The following is a 9,849-nucleotide window of genomic DNA, read 5'->3' as shown; positions in this document are numbered from 1 at the left end:
GTTTCAGGTCAAAGAGCTAGAAATATTAGAATTCACAATCAATTCAAAGGGCATAAGAACAACAGAGGATAAAATTGAGGCGATAAACAATTTCAGGCTTCCAGAAACAAAAAAAGCAGCTCGTAGCTTTTTGGGCCTAGTTAAATTTGTGGGTCAATTTATCCCACATCTGTCCTCGCGGAAAGAGCCCCTAAGAAGCTTCATTAGAGGCGAAACGTACGTTTTTGGAGAAGAACAATATACGGCGTTTGATGATCTACGCAATGAGTTAGCAAACACAGTGCACAGTTTGGGTTTTTTCGATCCTAAAGATGCCACTGATTTGTATGTGGACGCGTCAGGAGTGGGTCTGGGGGCAGTACTGACGCAGAGAAAAATATAACGCCAATGTTCTATTGGCCATAACGTTAGAAGAAATCAAAGAAGAAACTTCTTCGGGTACTACCATGAAAGGGCTTAAAAAAGCTATTGAAAAACACACATGACCACCACAGTTGTTTACCTTTAAGGCCTTTGAAAAGGAGCTAGGAGTGATAAATGGAGTGGTAGTCCCAAATGACCGCATCGTGCTTCCAAAAAAATTGCAACCTAGAGCGCTGGATATCGCACATAGGGAGTAGCACATCCAGGAGTAGCAACAGTGAAGAAAATTATCAGAGAGAAAATGTGGTGGCCGTACATGGATCGGGATGTTGAAAGTAGGGTACAGGAATGTGAAAGATGCGCGTTAGTAGGTCAACAAGGGCCACCGGAACCAATGATAAGGAAAGAAATGCCAGAAAGAGCTTGGCAAGATCTAGCAATAGACTTTTTCACTGCAAAGGAGTGTGCCACATTGTTAGTTACAGTTGACTATTACAGTCGGTTCCTCACGGTTACGGAAATGCGTGCTACGACTGCCATTAAAACAATTGAAGCACTGAAAGGTATATTTCATTGCCATACTTATCCTGAGACAATTCGATCTGATAATGGGTCACCTTTTAGCAGCGAAGACTTTTTAAGTTATTGTGGAAGTAAGAATATTCGACTCATACATACTATTCCATACTGGCCGCAGATGAATGGGTTGGTAGAGCGACAGAATAGAGGTATCCTCCGGACGCTAAGAATTGCCAAAGCAACCACAAACGATTGGAGGAAAGCTATTCTGGAATACGTGTATATTTATAATACAACGCCCCATTCGGTTATAGGAAAACCTCCAATTGAACTCCTAACGAGTAGACCTGTAAAAGATTTACTACCCTCATTAAAAACGGACCCTTACTGGAATAGTGACGAAGAAGTTCGGGATAAAGATAGGATGAAAAAGTTGCATGGGAAGTTGTATGTAGTGATGAGTCAAATACCACTTTTCACTGTGTGGTGCTGTGGTACCACGCACAGTCTACTACGAACGTCACACGAAGCGTAAACTTTGGCGTAAACTGGATTTCAGCCATACAACCCTGAAATCTTTTGACAGGAAGTTTACGCTCTCCCATACAAATCAAGCGTAAACTTTTTGAGTTTACGCCTCGTGTGACGTCCGTATACTGTGCTGTGTGTGCGTGGTACCACACTTCATGTGTGGTCGCACAGTAGCTGTGTTCCCGCACATTTTTTGCACAGTTACTGTGTTATCGCACAGTTAGTGTGCTACCACACAATTTGCACAGTTTCTGTGCTCCGCACAATTTGTGTGCTCCGCACAGTTTGTGTGCTCCGCACTGTTTGTGTACTCCGCACTGTTTGTGTGCTCCGCACAGTTATTGTGTGCTCCGCACAGTTTCTGTACTCCGCACAGTTATTGTGTGTTCCGCACAGTTTCTGTGCACCGCACGGTTATTGTGCGTGCACAGTTATTGTGCGCGCACAGTTATTGTGCGCGCACAGTTATTGTGCGCGCACAGTTATTGTGCGCGCACAGTTATTGTGCGCGCACAGTTACACCGCGCTCTCGCATCAATCGAAACAGACATCATACGGACGTAACACGAGGCCTAAACTTTGACGTAAACTGGATTTAAGCCATACAACTCTATAATCTTTTGACGGGAAGTTTATGCTCTCCCATACAAATCAAGCGTGAACTTTTTGAGTTTACGCTTCGTGTGCCGCTGGTATAACCAGCAAATCTGAGTCGAGCAAACGTGAGGATTTCCCGTTAGAAATCAAGAACAAACAAGACAAACATCCTCTCGAACCGATCAAATTCACAACAAATGTGGTGTCTTGCAGTGGCGGATCTAACGGTAGGCGGACTAGGCGGTCGCCTGGGCCCCGCTGACTTAGGGGCCCCGTAGATCGCTAGTCTGTAGTATGCCGTATGGACAGAGTACTAGCGTCAAGGGCCCCCGGAAGGATGAACGTTGGGGCCCCGATGCTGGCGAGTCATGTGCAACTCCCCCCCCCCCCCCCCTCGGCCAGTTAAAAAATTAGAGCTTGTGACGTATCATAGGGGCCTCAAGATTACTATTCAATTTCCCAACCCAAGTGCCAGTACCACTCCCCCCCCAACAAGATTTACAGGGGGTCTCAACTCCTCTTACCGCCCAGGGCCCCCAATACCCTTAATCCGCCACTGGTGTCTTGTTCGATTGGTGTCAGAGCGCGGTGTAATTGTGCGCGCACAATAACTGTGCGGATCACAGAAACTGTGCGGATCACAGAAACTGTGTGGAGTACAGAAACTGTGCGGAGAACAAAAATCGTGCGGAACATTAAAAATGTGCGAAGTGTGGCACCACAATTTTTATAAAGTGTGCAATTGTGCTCGCACATTTTACTGTGCTGTGTGTGCGTGGCGGCACAGAGCTACTTGACTCATTACTAGTTGTATGCTGATAAAAAACGACATGCGAGAGCCGCTGAAATCAGTGTTGGAGACACCGCATTTATAAGGAACAATGAAATAGGGAAACTGCAGCCAACCTTTCGATCAGAGCGTTTTACTGTAACACAAAGAAATGGCACAAAAGTAAATGTCGTTAATGAGCAAGGAAACAAGTACAGTAGCACGTCGATTATCCGGGCAGCTCGGGACCAGACGGTTGCCGGTTACCCGGCGCTATAGCACCAATCGAACACGACATCGAACATGAAAAATGCATGGGATTTGACATGTTTGTCTTGTTAGTTTGTTTGTGTCTGACAGAGCACCACCATATGATTATATGGGTTTGTTCGAGTCGGATGTCGTGTTCGATTGGTGCCAGAGCGCCGCTTTAATCGATTTGCAGGAATACAGGGTTTTCCATTCCAATTAACAACTGTCAACAGTCAACTAGCAATCCTCGATTTGAAAAACACAATTGTCTACCACTTACAAACAAGTCAAGCCGTTTTTGGTACACTGTCCATTTCAATTTCACAATTGTCGTCTTCAAAAACACACGTCAGATGCGGCACGGGTTGTTTTGGTTTTCGCTGGAACGTGTGTCACTGGGCTGTAAGAATTGAACCATGCTGTAAACGGAGGCTGATTCAAAAATCAAACAAAACAGAAATTAACAACAAAATTTAAACACGTTTTTGGACTTAAAAAGATCGTGAGCGTGAAAAATAATACCCTTCTTTATCGGATTGTTACAGCGCCTCCGCTAATATGTAATGTTTCGATTTGCTGTATGTAGTAGCTAGAAATAATTCCCGATAACGAACCTCGAGCAGTTGTAATTCTTTAGAGTATAGAAAAAAACATTAAAAAACAATAGTCATAGTTGAAAAAGTTCAGAGTGTTTTATTTCGAGGAACAAATTGATTAATAATTCATACTAAAATCTAGGTAATTCATTACACCTTAAAATTCACAGCCATCTCTCACATTTATGGTTTAGTTAATATGCTATGCATAATATGTAAGTAACGAAAAAAAAAATTAGTCTGTTATTTCTTCTTCCCTAATGCATCGTTCTACGTAAGACCACATATTTCTTACATAGCCATCACAATCTTCTTGTGTGATCAACGATGCACCGTTTTCTATAGCTGTCATAAGCTGCATTTCATTCTAAGGATTTGCACGTTTCACGGTATTCTTCCACTTGCTGAACATGTTCTCAATGGGATTGAGAAATGGCGAGTACGGAGGAAGATACAGCAATTTATTGTTCTGCTGTGTTACCAATTCTTTAATTTCTTGACATTTGTGAAATGGTACGTTGTCCATAACCATTACAGCTGCATGTATGCCTTTTTCTACCATTTTCTCTTGCAGCTCTGTTAAAATTTTTTTAAAGGAAATGCGGTTCATGGCCGTAGTCTTCGCCTCATAGTGCAATATTCCTTGTCTAGTCATGGCACAAGCAATCGAAATGTTGCGATTGCGAAGTTGCGGTACTACAACTACGGCCGGTTTTCCAACTGCTGAACGTCCCATGGATGCTCTCATACTGACATTCATTCCTACTTCATCTATGTATATTATGTTGAACTCGCTCATTTGGCGAGGCAATGCCATAATTTGAATTGCATACTCTTTGCGTATTTGAATGTTTGAAAGTGCGTTCCTTTTCACCGGCTGTCGATGCACACGCTTGAAGGAATAATTAAATCCTTCAATGGCTCTTCCTATTGAAGTAATGCTAACGACTATGTTATGCTCAGCCTCTAATTTTTTTCGTATTTTACGCAGCGACAAAGTGCAGTCTTCGTCTATCCATTGTTTTATACTGCAGATAGCTTCAACGGACAGTTTTTTTGGTTTCTTTCCTCCTCGCTTCCCAGGCTCTATATCACCAGTCAATTTAACTTTTCGCAAAATTGTGTACACCGTGTTACGATTCATGTCGAATGATGTACAAATGTTGGCAATGCTTACTCCTTTTTCATATGCTGTTATAATTCGTTTGCGATCTTCTATTGTTGTTGTACGATTGTTACGTTTTGGAGTCTGCACCGATTCTTCCTGCTCACTATTGTCGATATCCATCTCAGAATCAGACATGATTGAAACACATATCCTAAGGTTATTGTCCAACACACAAGATCCAGCACATAAAAGTAGATTATTACCTATTAAAATAGTTTTAGTTCTTCAGTACTCGATACTTTAGTTGAATGTAATCGGATGATCTATTTTGAAGTAAAGTGTAAAGGATCACTGGGCAAAATGGACATGCGTGGCACATAGGGCATTCTTTACTAAAATAAGAATTATTACACACGCATGAACATTTACGGACTCAAATGCATTCTTTAAAGTGATGTATACATAGCATGCATGTTTTATTATTCGTTGTGGAACTAGAAAAAGAAATTTGTCAACAATATTATACAACAAAAAGACACCATTTTAATCATCTGCAAAATAAGATAAAAATAGGGGAACAGTAATCAAGTGATTTTTTTTTTTTTTAACCATTTATTAAATTTCATTGATTAATTCACTCAATATCCACCGAGTAATGAAAAAACAGAAAAAATAAGAAAATTAAAAAAAAATAAGTATCGATAAAACTGCGTAATATGTCTATATAGCTTCAATTCCCATATTCCCGTATTGATTACGACCCGTTTACAGCATGGTTCAATTCTTACAGCCCAGTGACACACGTTCCAGCGAAAACCAAAACAACCCGTGCCGCATCTGACGTGTGTTTTTGAAGACGACAATTGTGAAATTGAAATGGACAGTGTACCAAAAACGGCTTGACTTGTTTGTAAGTGGTAGACAATTGTGTTTTTCAAATCGAGGATTGCTAGTTGACTGTTGACAGTTGTTAATTGGAATGGAAAACCCTGTAATGGTCCAAGAAATGTCAACTTCATATAAAAATTATAAAATCCACTAATTTTATGATTAATCCATCATGAATCAATCGATAAATCGTTAGTAGAATATTATTCTAATCAATAATTATAGGTTTAACAACATTTCATGACCAAAAATGAATTTCGAAAATATCACTAAACACTACAGAGCTGCACAAAAAACTGGTTGCCCACTTGACTATCGCTGCAAATGTTCGCTGTACGTATGAACAGCTGTCACATTTATGCGCACGGTTAACCCGCCCCGGATATTCGACGTTATACTGTATCGTAGGCAGGTAGCACACGTAAAAAAATGTCCTATAGCTAGCGAAATACGAGATGCCCCACAGGGTGAAGGCACAACTATGGACGCTCCCTTAATAGATAAATTATTTAAGGAAAAGATAGGACATAAGCAAAATCGAGATGAGACCTCAATAATTCCCGTGTCTGTGCTCCATCGGATGCGATTTTATCGGAAGGCCTGTCAAAATTTTATATGGGATTTGACAGATAACGTCGGACGTGCGATTTCGTCGTACGACGGAATCAATTTTTTTTGATTTCGTCGGACGCCGCATCCGATTTTATCTGTCAAACTAAATGTGTGGTATTTTGTAGGAACATCTCAACTTAATTTTTCATAATCATTATCATTCCCAAAACCTCTTCAATTTGCGAAACTGTGTGCACAGGCGTTAATGTTCAATTGATCCTCAAGCACAAAGGTAAGTTTGTCACAACTTTAAATCAAGTGTAATCTTTTTACCCAAGTGTGTCTATTAATTGTGTACTTTCATCAACAGCCTTCATACAACACCGCGGTTGAGGCGCGCCAAATCTGATGACATCTTTCCTGAACCAAGCAGGCTGAACACGCGCACCACCACGGGCTTCAGCGCGGTGTGAAGAGGGAAGAAGAAAAGACAGAATTGGAAACTGCCCCGCCAGGCTACCAACCACCGTGTGTGTGTATGTAAGTATGTGGGAACACATGTGTGAATCCTGTTGTGGGAACTGCAAAAAGAAGAGAATAAAGAGTGTGAAGCAGCTAGGCTGCCGCAACCAAATCAAGAGAGTGAATTCTCATTTCAATCCGAAAAACTGGGAGAGAGTGATGACATGCGAGAGAGAATAAAACTAGAAACACGAGAGAGGGCCACACGAAGCGCTTTCGGGTTTTTCGCCTTCGCGCACATTTTGCTTTATGCGCGCGACTAAGTGAGCCTTGATGAGCGCGATGGCTTCCATACAAAGGTCTTCGGCTTTGCTATCTGGGGTCCCGATTGCACGAAAATTTCCGATTTCGGCAAAGGTTACGATCGTGAGCCATTCGTTCACGTATCCCCGAGCCAAGCGACTGAATTTTTATCCTCAAACAATAAATTAACGTTGCTTAAAAACCGCTTGTTTTACATATTTCGGGTGAAATAAAAAATCCTGTTGATAACGTCTCAACAGTATCATTTCAGTCCATTATTACATACTTTAGCTGAATACGTTAGACATGGTTTCATTAAGATAGCTTAAGACCTTTTAATTGTTCCATGCAAGGCAGCAATGCTTCGACAATTTTCCTTTTTTTTTTCTTTTTCAGCTGGCTAGCAAATGCTTTGACGCTTTTATGCATCTTTGAACTCCTATCCCAACCTCCACATAGTGCTAGCTGGATTATATTTATTGCAGAATTTGTTACATTAATTCTACAATATTTATAAACTATTAGAGAAGGGGGCTTTTAAAACTGTTAATATAAAGGACTAATAAACGATGATCAGAACATGTCAACCATATAAATATGAGCAGTTTGGTTATTTTATTAAACTAGTAGCAATTTTAACAATTGAAGGAAAGGGGTTTTCTATAATTGGAACTAGTTGGAACCTGGCAGTTGGGTGATTTTCATTAATAAAATATGAGCCAATTGGTATGAAAGATCATGGTTTCATTATAACGAAGTAAACGTTTGTTGTAAAAGTTCATTTGTTATTCAATTATATAGCTCTTATTACTTACATAACTAGTTAACAAACCATCACATCTTTTAAGAAATTCATCTTTGTTCATAGTCCTTTTACAATAAAACAAAATCACAGCAATTCTTCGGTTTTTCGTTTTTTTGCTTCGCTTGCAGTCAACGCATTGCCTAGTTTCATCATAAGAAACTTTTTTTACTAATGTATCCGTAGCCTCAAGACAACCGTTACCTCCTACAACTCTAAATAAATGAAGTACGTATATAAATTGATTGAAATCTATCTTACGTGCACCTACACTACTTTCCCCGACCAACTACAAGTGGACAAAAATTTACGATCGAACATTACTTCTGAAACTAAGTTGAGTCTACCTCCTATATCTTTAACACTTGTAACATAAAATATAAGTTTTTGTGCTGTGTCCAACTTAAAGAGGCTATCCAATTTTAATCTTTCGTTAAAATTAATCAATCCTGCTTCATAAAAAAAATTAATTTACGCTTTTCTGGCTGTGGCATTTTTGTGATACATTGTATCGTAAATTAAATCTACCTTCATGGACATTTCTATTATAATCTCCGTCAAAGCTTCCACGGAAAAGGGAGTAGTAGATGAAGGCATATTCGTAAATGACATATTCGTTTTAGGTGTTCCTATTTGTACAGATGGAAGTACGGTAAGATGGGATTTCGACAAATCACTGATATTAGAAATAGATCCAGAAAATTGAGGCAAATTCAAAGGTTGCACAAATGGTCGGTAGACTGTGGGAAGGACCGGAAGGGGCTTATGGGGTGCCTTAAAACTAGAGGAGGCAGATGAGTTTGTTTGCCTGGTAGGAAGACGGGTTTTCGATGAAGCACCAGCGTCAAGCTAATTGTCTAACGGACGGGGTGCATATGCATTTTGTACTAAAGGTTGATTTCGCTGATTACAAGCACAGGAAGTCGGGATGTAGTTAGTGTGCCAGATCTGGAACAGGAGGAGGAAAGCGATTTTGATGGCATTATTTTATTACTTCGCGAAATGACATTGGATGATGCAACTGGCACATGATGTGGTTCGATGGTTTTAGAATCCATATCTAAAAGAAACAAAAAACATGTAAGAACATTATTTTGTTCACCGATAGCGTAGGTATATGTGTGCCACCCAGTAGCCGACAACAGTAACCACGGCAGTAACCACAGTAACAGTAACGGTAAAGTTAATACTTCTAATTTCTACTTACAGTCTTCTCTGTCTTTTCTGCAAATACAGCAATTAAGCAAGCAAAACCACGGCATGGCAGATGGGATGCGAGAAGATCCGCCTACAAATCACAGTACTCACAAAAGTAAATAAAGATAGCAAGCCAAGCCGGGTGCGCACAGTAACACACACATATCCACATTGACAAGGCGCGTACATAAAAGCGCGGCTTTTTTATGCAATCTTCGAATCGAACATGACATTCGAAAACAATTTCGAATGTGTGAAACTATACAATCCTTGGTGAAAACGTACCTTGGTTTTTATTCACCTTGATGCATTCAAAATGTCACCAAATCTCTTGTTTTGCTTAAATCAAGAGGTTTTGAGGTGAATTTGTGGTGAAAATTGTTATATGGGACGATTTTTTGATCGGATCTCAGAGCGTTTCTACATACACCGAGAATGCAGCTGAGGAAATAACTGACAGCATGCTTTGACAGCGACTGACAGCATTTTCGGTGAGAGAATTCTCCTCGGCATGCAAAGAACGATGGAGCTGAGAAAAAATTGAATTGGCAGTTTATAGCGATCGATCAATTATAGTTTGCATTTTTGCCGTCTAATAATCGTAGAAATATTATTAAAAAGTAAAAGAAACTTTTTTGATTTCATTTTAGCGATTAAAATGGATTTTTTCAACATCATTTTAAAAGTCTCATCTCGGCGCTTTTCAGAGCTTCTACACACTACGGCATGAGAAACCGATTTTCAATTCTCTCACAGCCATCTCTCAGCTGCAGTCTCGGTGTATGTAGAAACGCTCTCATATTATATAAACGCTCATATAAACGCTCATTAGCTGCAGCGGTTACATCGTTATGACACATTCCCAAATCAAAGATGTCCCGCTGCGCAAAGCGACGGAAGGCGTTATGGC

General features: G+C 40.2%; 1 long non-coding RNA gene across 1 annotated transcript; it reads right to left on the bottom strand.

Annotated features, from left to right (window-relative positions):
• Window positions 1-7,399: 7,399 nt before the first annotated feature.
• On the bottom strand, window positions 7,400-9,102 carry LOC133392744 (uncharacterized). Its single transcript, XR_009765797.1, has 2 exons — window positions 8,950-9,102; window positions 7,400-8,802 (listed from the first exon to the last, which is right to left on the bottom strand). It is a non-coding gene; the product is annotated as an uncharacterized LOC133392744 (long non-coding RNA).
• Between the last annotated feature and the right edge of the window lie 747 nt (window positions 9,103-9,849).

Source organism: Anopheles gambiae, chromosome X (genome assembly GCF_943734735.2).
Source record: "Anopheles gambiae chromosome X, idAnoGambNW_F1_1, whole genome shotgun sequence".
In the NCBI taxonomy this organism is placed as follows: domain Eukaryota; kingdom Metazoa; phylum Arthropoda; class Insecta; order Diptera; family Culicidae; genus Anopheles; species Anopheles gambiae.
This window is presented reverse-complemented; position numbering and strand designations above follow the sequence as displayed.